General features: G+C 36.3%; 1 long non-coding RNA gene across 1 annotated transcript in view; it reads left to right on the top strand.

Annotated features, from left to right (window-relative positions):
* Positions 1 to 17,774, top strand: part of LOC133533385 (uncharacterized) — a 247,009-nt gene that overhangs the window by 127,177 nt on the left and 102,058 nt on the right. The window contains exon 2 of the long non-coding RNA XR_009801865.1: positions 13,419 to 13,460. This is a non-coding gene — a long non-coding RNA (uncharacterized LOC133533385). The remainder of the gene's footprint in view (positions 1 to 13,418; positions 13,461 to 17,774) is intronic.

Below are 17,774 nucleotides of genomic sequence, written 5' to 3'. Positions count from 1 at the left end.
ACGGTTGATAGCCGTTAATGAAATTCAATGTTTATAAACATACACAAAAAAATTATAACCTATTTTGTTAAGAGGGAAGAATAGCTTTGCGATCCTAACGAAATAATGGTACTTTTTCTGTCCAATTCCAAAACGGTTCCACTAAACTAAGTCTTAACAAATCACTTTGATTTTGATGTCAATCGCTTCAGCATAATATATTCTAAGTTTATAGAAGAAAAAACATTGCAAATTTTGAAAAAAAGGAAAACCTATAAACCTTGTTTCTCGTTGTGTCAATAACATACTAAAAAAATATGGTGAATGAAAAATATTTAGAAGTGGAAAAGTAATTTCTCTTTTTGTATGGACGTATCTGGCATACAAAAACACCGTTTACGAGCAAGTGTGATGAAAAAACATTTGAACACAATAACACGACACGTACGCGCTAATTTTGTAAAACCAGTTTCCACAAAAAACTATAGTATCCTTATTCCTTATTCATTGGCGTAGAGCTTTCTTTATCTACTTCTAGTAATATTTCAATGAAAACTGACACGGTCCTGCTGTAACTTTTAGGACTGCTACATTTGAAAGATATGCTCGATGACCTATTTATTATAATATCTCGGAAAAGTAAATAAAATATAGCGAACCATTTAGCAATGTCGTTAGAGAATGATTCTAAATGACTACAGCTACGGATGTATAACGAAAAAATAAAAGCGCTCCATGGTACACGGTACTAAAATATAAGATGAAAGGGCAAAATATATCTATGGCAGATTACTATGTAAGAGCAGAATTCGTCAAGGGAAATCAAAAGTATTCACCAATTCATATTTTCTATATACAAAATCATTACACGTATGAAGCAGAATAGTTACAGTCGAGTTCATAAATATATGAGCAAATCCAAGGCTTCAAAAATAAATGAGCATAGAAAAGTACATATGCATCTGAACACATTAACCAATCAAAAATATGTACACATATCACCTGTCATATTAATCTGAGCAAGTATCACAATAATATGTAAGCATCTGAAAACTGATAAATGTCTGTAGTAATATTTTTCAAAATTATTTAACTAAGTGAAAGTACACAAATACCTACGCAAAAGATTTGAAAAAAAAATGTAAACGTTAGTACAGATATTTTTGTGCCACTACATGCTTATAAATATTTGAAAAAACTTTTGCGTAGGTACTTGTACGTGTACTTTCACTTGGTTAAATAATTTCGAAAAATATTTGTACACATATTTATCAGTTTTCAGTTGCTTACATATTATTGTGATACTTGCTCAGATTAATATGACAGGTGATATGTGTACATATTTTTGATTGGTTAATCTGGTCAGATGCATATGTACCTTTCTATGCTCATTTATTTTTGAAGCCTTGGATTTGCTCATATATTTATGAACTCGACTGTACAATGCAATAACAGTGACTTGTTTTACAAGGGGGCAAAGTTTTTGTTTAACGCTCGTGCTAATATTGATAGCAGAGCAAGCGAAAGATTCCAGAATTAAAAAACCGGCCAAGAGCATGTCGGGCCACGCTCAGTGTAGGGTTCCGTAGTTACTCTTCCGTCACAATAAGCTAAACTAGAGCTTAAAGTATAGTAAATTGTTAACCAAGGGATGAAACGGTACCTTTCACCCGAGTTAAACAAATAAGCAAATTTGCATAATCAGTACCTAATTAAAGTAAGTCTTTTTTACTATGAAGGGAAAACTTTTTGCGATAACTCAAAAACAGCTCAACTGATCATGTCCGCTATAGTTTTCATTTAATGTCTTTCTTAAGCTCTACTTCCACGATTTTTTTCATATTTTTTGGACCTATGGTTCAAAAGTTAGAGGGGGGGGGGACACATTTTTTTTTTCTTTCGGAGCGATTATCTCCGAATATATTCACTTTATCAAAAAATGTTTCTTGAAAACCCCTATTAGTTTTGTAAGACCTTTCCAACGATACCCCACACTCTAGGGTTGAAGCGAAAAAAAAATTCACCCCCACTTTACGTGTAGGGGAGGTACCCTAAAAAAAATTAAATTTTTAGATTTTATTGTACGACTTTGTCGGTTTTATTGATTTATATATCCATGCCAAATTTCAGCTTTCTAGCACTAACGACCACGGAGCAAAGCCTCGGACAGACAGACAGACAGACAGACAGACAGACAGACAGACGGACATGGCGAAACTATAAGGGTTCCGTTTTATGCCATTTGGCTACGGAACCCTAAAAACGAGTGTAGCGACTGGTTCGATAAGTAGAATCTTGAGGGTTAAAGAAATTTGCCCCCCCCCCCCCGAGTGAAACACAAAAAATTTCACCACACCAACTTGAGGAAAATATCAACTTTAAACAACAAACATCAAACATAATCAAATCCAAATGAACGTTATTATTTAAATATTTATCATTCAAAATCATAATTTAAAAGTCAATTGCACCATCTAACATTAGGAAACAACTCAAAATTTGCATCATTTGCATTTGGACCCGGGTACGTCCTTAAACTACGTCCACAAGAGAGGTATGGGTATTGTGAATGTCATTTGTGTGGTAAGGCACAGCACAGCGGATGTCATTCCAGATCTAGAGCAGAGCTCAACTGGGGAAGTACCTCTACCTTACAGAAAACCGCAGCCAAATAACACTAGACGCTACTCATAGTGTTGCATGTGTTCCTGCCGGTGAGTAAGGTTGCCAAAGCTCAACGAGGGAAGGGAGGGTTATTAGGGTCGGCAACGCGCATGTAACTTCTCTGGAATTGCAGGCGTACATAGGCTACGGAGACTGCTCACCATGGCGGGCCGTATGCTTGTTTGCCACAGACGTAGTATAAAAAAAAATCTGATTACTTTGCCCCGTATGTGGATAAAATGCAACTTTCTCATCAGTTTTTGAACAATCGAGAAAGCCTTTACCAGCTGGTGTGGTGAAAATTATTATACAGTCCCGGTATGTCTGTTTCTTTTCCAATTTAGCAGAGATGACGAATATATTATGCGCGACATAGCCGCGTGGATATGATACAATAAAGTATTCTTCTTCTAATCGAATCAGTTTTTTTAGAACTGTCAGAACAATTAGTCAATGAGTCACCTACTTTCTGTAAAAATATAAGTGTGAAATATTTGATTTTAGATACCTACAGAAATCATTCTCTATTATGTTAGAAAACAAAGAGATTATTCTAGTAGCCATAGACTCCTTAAACTCGCCTACGCCACGAGAGAAAAAAATGTAGGTAATGTTTAACTACGTTCAACGCTGGGTACATGCCTAATAATTAAAATATTTTTTATCACATCCCAGCAGAAACAACTGATTCGTGACTAAGATACGTATTGATTTGCTAATAAAACCGTAGCCTACATTCAGTTTTGTATTATTTGGCTCATGGTCACCTGTTTTTCCCAATTTTGGCACGAGCCTCTCAGTTGAACATGTAGGCAATTGACACGGGTACTTCACGGTTACACGGCTAATGGTGAACGTGTAGAAATTAGGTCGGCCTAACTGGCCGCTCGCCGAGCTCCGCTCATCTCTGATCGCGAGCAATCTAAATCCAGATTGTTATGAAGAAATCGTTTATTAGGAACTTACACCTGGTGTAATGGATCAATCTTCACCATTGAAAATATTTGTAAAACAGAATTGGAGATACTACAGCTGTGATTTGACTATTGAATAATTTGTGTGATAGCTGTTTAATTCTGGTTTGATTTTCCTTCTGCAAACACCAATTCCAATTAACTACTTCGGCTCACATGTTGCGTTAACAAGAGTAGTAAATTGGTTTCAACGCGCTTGTGAACACTTCGTCTTTCAGCTAATTTTATATTAATAAACGTAAGTATTGAAACAGTTTTAAATTTAAACAGACTTTGTATTGGTATAGAATGTATGATAATTTAGTGGCTCATTATTTCATGTCATCGAACATTTATTTAGTAATCAATAATTTTAATTTTCAAGTACCTACTCCTACTAATAATCCTTTCAGAGCCGTAGAGTTACAGTAGTGAGCTTGGCCTACGTTGCAAATAAAAGTAACGTAACGCATAACCTTCAGTCCACAATTTTTTTTATATAATGCGTGGCGGACTGGCGGCCAAATTGATCATCATGAATCACTAAAAGCGACAAACAGGATATATACTCATATTATTGTAGTTAGTTGGGCACCCAAGATGAGGGTTGATTTAAATAGGCGTTTATTGCATTTTTGAATCTCGTTTTAAAGTGAACGTATGAAAAACACAAGACTATTTATCTGTCCGATAATACGCGTAAATTGTTCACTTTTGCATGCAAAATTAATCGACATACAATTTGACGGCATTGCGTGTTCAGCTATTAAATTAATTATGGCGGATTGCTGAAAACGTTGTCATAACCATTTTAAGAGTCATAAATGTTTGATTGTAAAGCTACAATAAAATAAATCTATAATTAGTACAAAAATCAATAAAATATTTTACGATCGTTGTTCGTCAGTGAAGTTCGTGAGAGTGTGGCGGCCAATTCTCCTCGTACCTAAATTATAATTTCATTGCTGACATCAGAATGATCACTATACACGACTCATATTGACACGATTCCCTAGTACATTTCACGTGCACAAATTAACGTGAGTGGTTGGCAAGGTCAAGACGTTAAAAACTCGCCCAGTGCATGTCGGACCACGCACAATAGATGGTTCCGTACCTTCATTCAAGGAAAAGGCCGTACCTTCGGCACTACGGTACTTTTAATAAAAAGATACGTTTTTTGGAAGTAGCTCAACCGATCATGATCAAAACATTCTTCGTGGAGAGTATTTATTGAGCAAAATTATCTTATTAAAAAAAACGTATATTTAAAATGTTAAAAGTTACAGAAGAAGATACTTTTTTGGACTTTCGAAGCGATTATTTTCAAAAGAATTCACTAAATCAAAACTTTTTTAGAAACCTTAAAGTCGTTTTAAGAACCTGTCGACTGAAGAGTCGCGTTAAGGTTTTTACTAGAATAGTTATTTGTGCAAGAAGAGAGCAAAGTTAGTAAGTGCTAATGTTGAGCCCCGATGATTCTTATGCAGAATCTTGAGCAAAGTGAGGGCTTTATGGTACGAAATCCTATAAAGCTTTGGTCTCGTGTGGCACATACAGCTTTTTACCTCAGCAATAAGAACATATAGGTAAGAAAAACATACACCCGTTTACCCAAACACCCATTCAACCATGCGCCCATTCGCTAAACACCAACCCTCCCATTCACCCGAAGACCCATTCATTCAAACACCCATTCACCCAAAACTCTCAAAACCCATTCACCCACTCACACATACACCCATACCCAATATACCTATATCCAATATATATCTATACCAATTCCAACTGGTATCAATTACGCTTCGCACTTTGAAATGCTTTTCTTAAATTTTAAGGTCAAAGCACGAAAAAAAATGGTACCATTCGATTCCTTACATTTTATTTAAAAATAAATTGTATGACGTCTATACACATACTCGTAAACGCAATACTTCAGGGTCAAAATGGCAATTTCCTTGATCTACCATACATTTAGGACAAACTTATATGATGTGACGTCACAGCACATTACAATTTTGTTAGAGGCGTTTCAATCGTCGAGTGCGAGCGTCAGATTTTAACTCTAATTTCTGACCTTTGTGTTGCTTAAATGCCATGAGTCCCATATAGATATTTGATCCTCAGGATAATCAAGATCGTTTGACATTATTTACAAAAAAACTGTCAAGTACCCAATTAACAGAAGCAGCTCGATTCGGGCAACCGATGTCACTTTGACGTTAGGAATATCGTAGATAGATCGTATTGGGATCACAGCGGAATCGAAATTAACGTCAATTTTGACATGTCGTTTAGTTACCGATCTTTTAAAGATCTTTCCAAAATCTTAAACGTGTCTTAATCATTCTTCGAATCGGGCCGTTAGTTACGAGTATGAAGTTTCCCCTTATATTTATTTTTATTTTAACTTCTAAAATAGCGGCACACCAATTCACCTGTCCCAAATTTCGTTTACACAGCTTATAGTTATCGGTTAAAATGGCTGTGACATATGGGCAGATGGACGGACGGACAGACGGACATGACGAAATTATAAGGGTTTCGTTTTTGCCATTTTGGCTACAGAACCCTAAAAATGGCTATCTCAGAATCTACGCTTAGGGGGACAGAAAAAGCACAGCTTTTATTAAAACCACCCATAACGGAGGTTAATAATGAGAATAATGTATTTCTCATAGCATTTAGGTAAACAATAGGATGAAACCACGAAAAAAATAGAATACTCTTTCAATGTTTTAATTTCAATTTAGAATGCATAATATGCAATATTTTGGCCCTAAAAATAAATAAATAACGCCTTTTAACTACACTACGGCGTAGCAAGCCCGTAGCCAATAATGAAAAATCACCGTAGGACGGGACGATTGAGTTGAGTAGTTGAGTAGGACATTAACTGCCGAGAACACGTATGTATGTGTGCACGTGTGAATGTTCATTATGTATTAAAAATGGGGCGCTTGACACTGAAAGTGTTAAGTTCTTTTCTGAGAGCTGTTAAAGTGTAATTTTTGACCAATATCCTTGAAAATGTTCACCTTATTGTAGCAATAAATATATAACAGAAGTAAAAATCAAAATCATTAATGTACTGTTTTAACAGACGGTAAGTTCATTACTGTATTGTTTTTTACCTTTAAAAAAACATGTATAGTCTGTTCGGAAAGAGAAGAGTTGTGGAATGTATGTGGCCCCATTCATTACACAACTCTTCTGTTTCTGCACAGACTAAATTCACTTAGAAAAATCAATGTAAACAGCCAATTATTAAAACCGTGTCTACACGACTCGGTCAGCTATCATTTCAAGCTCTAATAGAGTGAGATAGGAAGATAAACGACCTTCCATATCTCGTTCTTACAAGACTGTTAATGTTACCAATTCAATGTATAGGTAACATTAACAGTGTATAGGTAACATGAACAAATACTGATGATATTGAATGGCAGCATTAGTTGTGCCTTTGACTTTTGAAAAATAATCAAGGAGGGAAATTATTTTTGACGATTTGATGTGACGGTCGATTTGAGTTTGAGTGATGACAGCACTATCGTATATGCCTCGGCAGGAATAGCAATCGTGGATGCGTATTCTATGCTTCGCATCGTCCGAAAAAGTCGAAACTTATCCCCGAATTTTCATTTCCCGACCTCTGCAATAATTTACTATTACCTAATACATTTATCGACATGGCAAAACAGCTAAAAACCAACGCCTTGTGAAGCGATCATTGGTTCAGTCTGTGAAGTAATGATTAAAGTAGCGGCCTTCTTATAACAAGTATCAGATTGCAGTGAAAAGAGGAGAGTTTGTATCTTAAAGTAATTAACAATTACCATGTTGTCCCCGGTAACGAAGATAATTTGCCGCGCGGGCGGCGGGCTGGCTGCGCTCGCACTAATTCAATCCAACATTGGTGAATAACTCCGACTGCAGCGCAACTCTTTTTGTAAATCAACTTAATGGCACTGTATACTTTGCTTAATTGGCTTATACTTATTGTCCGAGGTTTGTGTATAAACATTTATTTTGAGATTGCGAATTTCAGATGTGTTCACCCACTTCGGTACACATCATGCCAAATGTAATCTAGCTATAATTTATTTGCATAGGTAAATAGTTACATATACGTAAATAGTTATCTATGCTTTGCGTATGCACTATAAAGTAGTTCTGTCGTTTACCAATATTGAACTGTCTTAAACACAACAGAGGCAATGGAGTCACCGAAAAGCAATGAGCCGCCTCCAAGCGTCACAATGCGCCACTCCATTCGCACTGTTTTCTCCGTTCACCGAGGAACGAGTGCAATTTCCCGCGTTCCGTATCGCGAGCGACGTACAAAAATTGCTTTTCTAAACGTGAAAATATAGAGAAAAAAAGTGGTACCATGCAAATTTTTGTAAAGTCATTCGGAGGCGTGCGTTTGTATTTCTCGGGTAGGGGTAAGGAAAGCGAACAATTGTCGTCGCGGGGAATTCCTTTATTTTGTAAGAGGGATATTGCGCGTCGGGTGCAGGCGCGCAGCTGCCGCCCGAACGAGCGTTGTTTACCGGCACCGTACCGCGCCGCGACCGGCCGGCGACCGGCACTACGTCCGCATCGCAATCCAATCCAACCAATGTTCACCCATATTCCCTTGCTCTTATTAAATAAAGAACGATTTCCGTTTAAAATGACAAGTAAATTAAACACTATGTTGTTTAATTAACCTACTCAAGAATACACAAATATAATAATTTCACACAACAAAACTAAAACATTATACTTTACACTGTACGCTTTAAGCAGGATTTGCAAGGTCTTCGGTACCTACTAAATAGGTATTTTATGACAAGGAAAGTTACTACTCCCCCTCGTAGTCTGCGGAATCATAATTGATTGTCTCGATAAACTTCCCTGTAACATTATTTCTGGTTCATTATGATTTTTTATCGAAATTAATCTTCTTACCCTATTTAATCTTTTATCCTTATGAAACACATCAATCAAACCATCGTATCACGGAAAATTGACTTTTCTATATATTTTACGAAAAGTACGGGTTGGGAATACATACAATAAGGAAACATTTTAAAGGAATAAAAATATACGAATATTGTAGTTTTTTAAATGATAATTAGTAACTTTTACAGTTTGATTTAAGATACAGGTACCTATATATAAATGGATTTACATACAATACATTTCTCCGGAAAGAACGTCTGAAGATTTAGTTCTACAAGATTAAGACTTAAGAGACTATCATGTAACACACCAAACAAATTAGGAGTAATGAAACCGCCCTGTTTGCTCTAGACTATCTATCCCCGTTGGTAAATCACGATAGTAGTGCCCTATTTACTCGAGGGAAGTTATTTTTCTCAGATGACGTCACCAGGCCTCGTTTCGATTGGAGCGGGGTCAAGGCCCTATCCGCTCGTAAATACAAATAAAAAGGATTTCGACTGGATCACGTAGTCTGATGATTATCATAATTTATTATTACCGTGTAATAACTTGCAAATAATGTAAATGTAGTAATTGTAATAAGTTAATAGTTTTGAGAGCTTATACTTGTTTATTATGTACAATTTTTATCAATTTAACCTGGTTTGTATCTTCAAAATTTAATAACAAGTAATAATGGCAGGACGAACTTGACGCCTTTGACAGACAGGTGGGAGACTTCCGAGGATAGGGACACGTGGAAGAATAAGAGGGAGGCCTTTGCCCAGCAGTGGGACAATATGGGCTCATAATAAAAATAGAGTTTTTATAATTTTTTATAAAATTTCCGGTTTTGAGTACCTTTTACAGTGCCCTTAAATATGTTCGATATCATAAATATACTTACTTACCTATGTATAATTTACGAATAACTCCTTAGTTAGTTACGTCCACTAGTTACGTACACATGAATTATCGCTGATCACTCAAATGCTTTACAGAAAACCGCAACTAAATCGGTTAATCCGTTTTGTACAATAATTGGATCGATTATTTCTTCAGAAACACAGACACCGTTGCTTAGTAAGTAAAAACAACGTGCAGAAAAGATAGGATATTTAAAAAATAATTGTTATTCGTCCATTAGCCAGTTGTCATGCCTCCGCGCCCTAGTTACTGCATTCCTATACGAAGCTGAATTAACGTAATGGATTTTGTTACTCAATGCAAATTGTTAAATTGATTTATATCCATAGAAATTAATTTGTCAGTATTTCGTGGTAATTTTAACTACGTTTCACTGGAGACAGTGACATTATAACTGACGTATTCTATACCTTAAGCGAACGAAATATGTAAGTAAACATACTCTTTTAATTAATTTATCTTAAGCCCAAAATAAATTTCGTTAATATCGTGGCGAAACTTTGCTGTTGCGATTAGAACATTCACACCGTCATTTATTTAATCAAGGCAATTGGCAGTGATATAGTCCCAGTCGTGGCTGCAACAGCAACGCTGCCGCAATCGCCATTTGTACGCCACATTTGTAAAGGAATCTGAATCTGAAACTTCTTCCTTTCTAAGTACTTATTTTGTTTGATTGGGTAATTACAATAATTTTGTATTTAAATGTCAACGATTTCGTATTTTTCGTTCATTGCCACTTTTTTTAAAGGGTCGGCAACGCGCATGTAACACCTCTGGAGTTTCAGGCGTCCATAGGCTACGGTGACTGCTTACCATCAGGCGGGCCCTATGCTTGTTTGCCACCGATGTGGTATCAAACTTCACAGAAAAAACGAATCATTTGTATGCAGGTCATTTAGTTGTACTTAGAAAATTGTTTTCAATAAACTGGACAATTACTTTTATTAGGAATTTAAAGTTGCATATTAGTAACATGTACAAACTTCAATTTTTTTTCCTAGTGTTTGACGTTATGTTATCCTCTTGTTACTTGTATCCCTATTTTCTGTGAGGTCTATCGGCCCGTTCGAAGAATGAGATATGATAACGAAAAGTTCTGGTTTATAAAATTCAAAATTCAAATTCGTAATTCAAAAATTAATTCTGCAAGTAGGCCTCAAGGGCTCTTTTACAAGTCAATACAACATTTATAGTAACATCATATAGTGACATGAAAAATACATAACAACATTTATAAATACAACAGCCAATACCTGGGTAAACATTACATTATAATAATCTTAAAATAAATAATTACTACAATACAATAGAGATGTATAGTCTCTATGGTTAAAAACACATTAAATCTGGAGATGTAAAAGGTCCCCAATGTCAGAGTACTAATACTAATAAAATTTGGAGGTGTAAAGTCTCTCCAAGTGTCAAAATAAAATGTATACTAAATAAATAAACCGCGTCTGGACTGTTAAACTAGCAGTCTCATAAACTAATGCTACAGAATACATAACTAGTATGTATATAAGTTCTCATTTAGATATCGTTTGTAAGTATGTCGTATAATTGACAGAAGCAGCTAGATAGATTTTATTGGGATCTCAGCGGAATCGAAATAACCGTAAATTTTGACATATCGTATAGCTATCGATTTTTAGGGTTCCGTAGCCAAATGGCAAAAAACGGAACCCTTTTAGATTCGTCATGTCCGTGTGTTTGTCCGTTTATGTCACAGCCAGTTTTTTCCGAAACTATAAGAACTATACTGTTCAAACTTGGTAAGTAGATGTATTCTATGAACCGCATTAAGATTTTCACACAAAATAGAAAAATAACAATAAATTTTGGGGGTTCCCCATACTTAGAACTGAAACTCAAAAATGTTTTTTTCATCAAACGCATACGTGTGGGGTATCTATAGATAGGTCAAATCTCCTTACATTTTGGTCAGCTGTTTGGTCGTGAAGATAAGTACTTGTCAAATCAGCACAACGAAGCTGGCTTTAACATTAAGTTAGGTATCTTGTAACTTTGCTAAAATTATGGACTTTAATGTAGTTAATATGCGAAATATCATAATGATAAATATAAATAATTTCATGAATATTTTAAGTTCAATCTTAATCTTTTTAATGTGAAAGATAATGATTAAGATGTAGCGGCAGAGTTAATACATCGTAAATATATAACTTATTTTACAGTAGGTACATATGGTGCTACTTTACCGCACTAGTGCGCCATAAACGAAATGCGTCATAACACCACCGATTCAACCCCAATGATCATAAGAATAAGAAAAGAAAGGGAAATCAGATTGAACAAGTGGCTAGCTTTTGCTATCTGGGCAGTATAGTCGACCAGAGAGGGGAAACGGAAGCTGACATTGAAACACGAATAAACAAAGCCCGAGCCGCATTCAGCGAGCTTAAACCTGTGTGGAACTCCTCTACCCTGACGAGAAGAACTAAAGTTAAGATTTTCAATTCCAATGTAAAGGTCGTGTTATTGTACGGGTGCGAAACCTGGTTTATCCGCAAAGACCTAATGACAAAACTCCCAGTGTTTGTGAACAAATGCTTAAGGCAAATTCTGCGCATGTTTTGGCCTAACTGGATCACAAACGCTCACTTATGGAGAATAACCGGCCAAGCACCCGTACATAAGGAGATCCAAACGCGCAAATGGCATTGTATTGGTGAGGCAGTATTTTACACCTAGGCAGCTGCTCGACCTTTACCAAGCACAAGTCCGATCGTGTGTGGAATACTGTTCACATCTGTGGGATGGTTCAGCCAAATACCAGCTTGAGGCGCTCGAGTCAGTCGAGAGGAGGGCCAAGAGAATTATTAATGACGACGATTTGACGAATGCTCGACTTCAAAGTCTGGAGCATCGACGCAAGGTTGCCAGCCTAACGATCTTTTATAGGATACATTTCGGAGAGTGTGCTGAGGAATTGCACAACCTTATTCCTCCGTCCCCATTTCACCATCGGACTACCAGACAATCGGCACTTCGGCATCGCTTCATGGTAGGTATTCCACAAATACGCACGAAGCGTTTCGCTTCAACATTCCTTATGCGAACTGCCAAGGAGTGGAATGCCCTGCCCGAGTCTGTGTTTCCGTATGAGTACAATCTGAATCTCTTCAAGGCTAGAGTAAATAGGTATCTCATAGGTAAGCGTGCTCCACCGTAGACCGCATCATCACTTACCATCAGGTGTGATCGTGGTCAAACGCCTGCCTATCCTCCACAAAAAAAAAAAAAAAAAAATATCGTCAGGAAGCCTGACATCCACCTATCCAAGGTGGCCCTGACCTGGAAGATGCCCGGAAAACGAAAACATGGTCGCCCTAAATCTACTTGGTGCCGTTCCGTGGAGCAAGAGTTGGGTGTATTGGGGATAGGGTGGGAGGAGTTTACCCAAGCTGCCCAGGACCGGAGTCAGTGGAAGAAAATGGTTCGAGCCCTACACCTCAGCAGGGGGTAACAGGATGAAAATAAAGAAGAAGAAGAAGAGTGCAATAATAAGCACATTACGTAACTATGTCGACAATTTCACATGTACTCTCAAATTATATGCTGTAATTCGCAACTAGTGTCGATTTAAAACACTCCCTTCGATCGTGTTTTAATTTATCTCCGCTCGTTGCGTATTTTCTATTTTTCGCACTTACGATACAAATACTATTAATGTATCACGTGAAATTAAGTCGGAAAACGCAATGTAAAAAATCATACACAATACAAAATAATTACCTATGCAAAGCAGTAATCAACAAAACGACATGTTCAAGGTTTTCTCGGGGGACAATAAAGTGTAGGGTTCTTCAAAAAAAGGAGAGCACAAGCCTGACATGTTTTCAGACATAGATACATTTTCATGCGCATTTCTCTATCGAAAATAAGCACATAATAAGTAAAGTATTTTACGATAACGACTTATCTACAAAATTCTCGTTTCAGGTTACGTTGCCGTGCTGTAGCCAGGAGATAATTTGCGAAAAGGTACGTCCCTTAAGCATCTATTTGTATTCACGAGCATGAGATCTCTTGCGAGGATCTTGGGTAATTTGATTATTCTTAAAATCGTATATTCTAGAGAAACAAATAGTATCGATAACGCTTTAAGGAAATTAGTAGTCGGATGAATTTGCTGTTTACTTAAAAGATTTTATCAATCTTTTCACTGTGCGGATAAACATGGCCACTTATTTTGTTTGTTATGAGAACTCGTCGGCCCTAAAATGGGAACAAATACCTACTTAGTTATGTTTAGTTATGTTCACTCACTCATTCGCAGGCAGCACTGGTAAAACTAGGGACGCAAAAATCAAATATTAATATCTTACCAACTTCTTACGCGAATGCAAATATTTGTCACTTTTCCTACTCACCATCTCCCTTAAGATGGAAGTACGAGTATACCACGTGATCGCTCATACATAAAGAGAAAACGTTATTCCACTTCGAAATATTTTCCATTCTCCATAGATTTTTTAGTATGATATTGACACAATAAAAAACTAGGTTTTCCTTTTTTTCAAAATTTTCAATATATTTTTTTATGTTTTTTTTTTGTAAGCGAAACATAAACCTAGAATATATTACGCTGAAGCGATTAGCGGATGACGATTTCTCCCGAAATGGAATTTCATAGAAAAAGTACCGTGATTTCGCTAAGATCGCAAAGCCATTCTTCCCTCTTAAGAACACATAAAAGTAAACCACCCACGCTACTGCTATCACATCAATCGGTTAGGTAAATCTTGTAAGAAATCTAGTCCAAATGTCAGTAATCATCAAATACGAATAACATGCCATTAAGGCATTCTCGCTTCCTATCGAGCTGCCCGTCGTCTTCCTATTTTGTGCTGGAATAGCCCTAATAACATGCCACAACTCATTCTGATTTATTCGTACTCGTTATAATTGTGCGCTTCGCTGCCGCTTTGGCCGGCTGTTGCAATTTTCATGCAACCGATCCACGAGAATGGATTCTTTCTGGCAATTTGCTTGTAATACCCCACTGTGTTATGGCAGGAGATAATTTAATTTTGAGATTGCCTCAACGTTAATGGAGCTTTTGTGACTAATTTGACTGTATCTTCGTCCCTAAGGTAGTCTTTTGTCGCGTTTGTGAGAAGTTCAGTTACTCTGGCTCAACCCAAATGGTTTTTAAGTACATAATTCGAGAGAAATACCAGATATTAATATAATTTACATTAGTTTATTTATTTATTTTGTTTTACATTACTAGAAACAGTAACAAATTACTAATAGTTTACTATAGTTATCTATCACACATATTATTTATTTTGGTTATCTTTCTACAATCCGTTGAACTTAAATTGCAAAAACGTAAGAAATATATTTTTACATAATTTTATTACAACCACTACAAGTATTTACAATGTATTTTTCTGGCAGAAATCCACTAGATTTATAAATAATCATGTGTTTGAAGTCTGAATCATCTATATCACTATGTTTTCGTCTAGTTGTAGCCAGTCCACGGCGACATTATGTAAATGTTGTTGATCCAGGTTATTCAGGTTAATATCATCACGGGCAATTTCCAGCCGTGTTAAACGGGCGACCAGCGAAGGACGTCCTGAAATAGTGCTCACATATTTATTGCAGCATGAATCAACGTGCGTTTACTTGTACCTACCGCTGTTTGTCATTTAGCATTACAACATAGAACCATACACTCATCACAGTCATCACATACGTACAAGTATTCATGGAGCGATCCCTTTCTTGATTAATTGCGACGACTGGATTGGGAATAGATAGCATAATTATACCAAGAAGCAGAAAATATTTACTCACCACCTTTTACAAATAAGTACCTTTTTCTAACGTTTATTGCTCAACCGAAAGCATTTTAGACAGAGTGCCCGCAACTTTATTGACCGAAGCGTCAGCGAAGGTCTTCGTTTTAACTTGGGCCAAATACTTTCATAATATGTCCGGAGGTTCTCCTCTACACCGATTATTCTCGACCGAATCTTATGAAATTTTGAGACCAGATTCCATGATTAATAAGATTTTTTTATCGATCCAGATTTTGGATATTTTTCAAATCGCGGATATTGGCATAAAGGACTTAAGTGCCATCTATGGCGTTTAAGACCATTGTGAGTTCACTGTGATAATGACCACATGTTTTTCACCCTTACCGTTCCCAAGCTTATCGCGAGGTTTACAGCTTACAGAGCCACTGGTATAATTTAAAAATAAAACATAGGAGAATTAACTCTATTTCACGATCTATAATAAAAATAATATAGGACAACTTCATTGGAACATAGTCGTAATGCAGGCTATCATAACGATTCCATAGAATATCACGATCACATAAACTTATGAATAGCTAATCCATAAAAAAGTATCACGGAAATTTCACGAGTCGATCGTAAACGGCGACTCTGATTTTAACGCACCACAAATTCTCCCCATTCCATGTGATTACGACTTCTCCTGCAATACAATCAATCGTCAACTTTTATTTGACTTATCTTTGAAATAAAAAATAAACAAAACAACGGCAGGGTTCCGCGGATTCCAGAAAGTTTGAAGGTGAGCCGACGACCGTCTCCCTAATAGAGAAGAAAAATACGTTAATGTACCCTCAGAACCTGAAGACAAATAAAGCGAGGCGGACACGGACGAATAAAGGCAGGGAGGCACCGAGATAAATAACAATGATCCTGCGAAACGAGTCACCGCAGCGGGCGGGGCGGCCTTGCCCTGTCACACTACTTACACTTTCTTGTTATTGCACTCGCTTACACGCATTTTACACTATGTGAATTCTACCTACAACTTATTTGACTAAACATTATTTACTTACAAGTAGGATTTTGTTAGATACTAATTATATTTACTATCAATACGATTATCAAAAACCAAAATAAGTAAATAAAAATAGCACATTGTGCAATAATGGCGGCATGGCCAGATTGTTAACAAAAGTCAGTAGAAGAGAAGAAGGTTTATATTACTCAAATTAACAATTTTAACACCGGCCATGTTAAATACTTCTCAACATACTTGTGAAAATGTTTAAGTGATATAAATGTTAAATGCGAAAAGATTCGGCCGCCGTTTTGTTTATTGTTTGACGTACAGTCCTGAAAAGAAAATTGTGTAATCAATCACTTTTTTCCACTAAAAAAGGAAATGCAAAAATAATTATAAGCATACATACATCGCGGTTTTTTGTACGGTAATGTTTTACTCTAGCCAAAAAATAGGTAAAAACTATAAAAACCGATACTATTTTAACATTTCTAAGCATATTTGGAGCTTACTACTCATTTTTAGGGTTCCGTAGCCAATTGGCAAAAAATGGAACCCTTATAGATTCGTCATGTCCATCTGTCTGTCCGTTTATGTCACAGCCACTTTTTTCCGAAGCTATAAGAACTATACTATTCAAACTTAGTAAGTAGATGCATTAAGATTTTGACACAAAAATAGAAATTTTTTTTTTCATCAAACCCGTATGGGGTATCTATGGATAGGTCTTCAAAAATGATATTGAGGTTTCTAATATCATTTTTTTCCGAACTGAATAGTTTGCGTGAGAGACACTTCCAAAGTGGTAAAATGTGTCCCCCCCCCCCTCCCCCCTCCTGTAACTTCTAAAGTAAGAGAATGATAAACATAAAAAAAATATATGATGTACATTACTATGCAAACTTCCGCCGAAAATTGGTTTGAACGAGATCTAGTAAGTAGTTTTTTTTTTTTAATACGTCATAAAATTAACAAAAAAAAATTTTTTCATCATACCCACACGTGTGGGGTATCTATGGGTAGGTCTTCAAAAATGATATTGAGGTTTCTAATATCATTTTTTTCTAAACTGAATAGTTTGCGCGAGTGACACTTCCAAAGTGGTAAAATGTGTCCCCCCCCCCCCCCCCCCTGTAACTTCTAAAATAACAGAATGATAAAACTAAAAAAATATTTTATATACATTACCATGCAAACTTCCTCCGAAAATTGGTTTGAACGAGATCTAGTAAGTAGTTTTTTTTTAATACGTCATAAATGGTACGGAACTCTTCATGAGCGAGTCCGACTCGCACTTGGCTGCTTTTTAATTCATAGTTTGTTAATTTAATCACAATAAACGAAGTTATAAATACACGAAATCATACCCGCAGCAAAAACCCCGGTGTATGATTTTAAGTGTTTTAAAGCAAAACTCATTTTATAGCTTTATTACCTCTTCGTTTGTATGACTTAGATATACATAACTCCTTAGGGAATAAAAGGTCTTTAACTCTAGCTGCACATACCTACGTG

Source organism: Cydia pomonella, unplaced genomic scaffold (genome assembly GCF_033807575.1).
Source record: "Cydia pomonella isolate Wapato2018A unplaced genomic scaffold, ilCydPomo1 PGA_scaffold_161, whole genome shotgun sequence".
In the NCBI taxonomy this organism is placed as follows: Eukaryota; Metazoa; Arthropoda; class Insecta; order Lepidoptera; family Tortricidae; genus Cydia; species Cydia pomonella.
The sequence above is the reverse complement of the archived record's forward strand: the minus strand, read 5'-3'. Positions and strand labels throughout refer to the sequence as shown.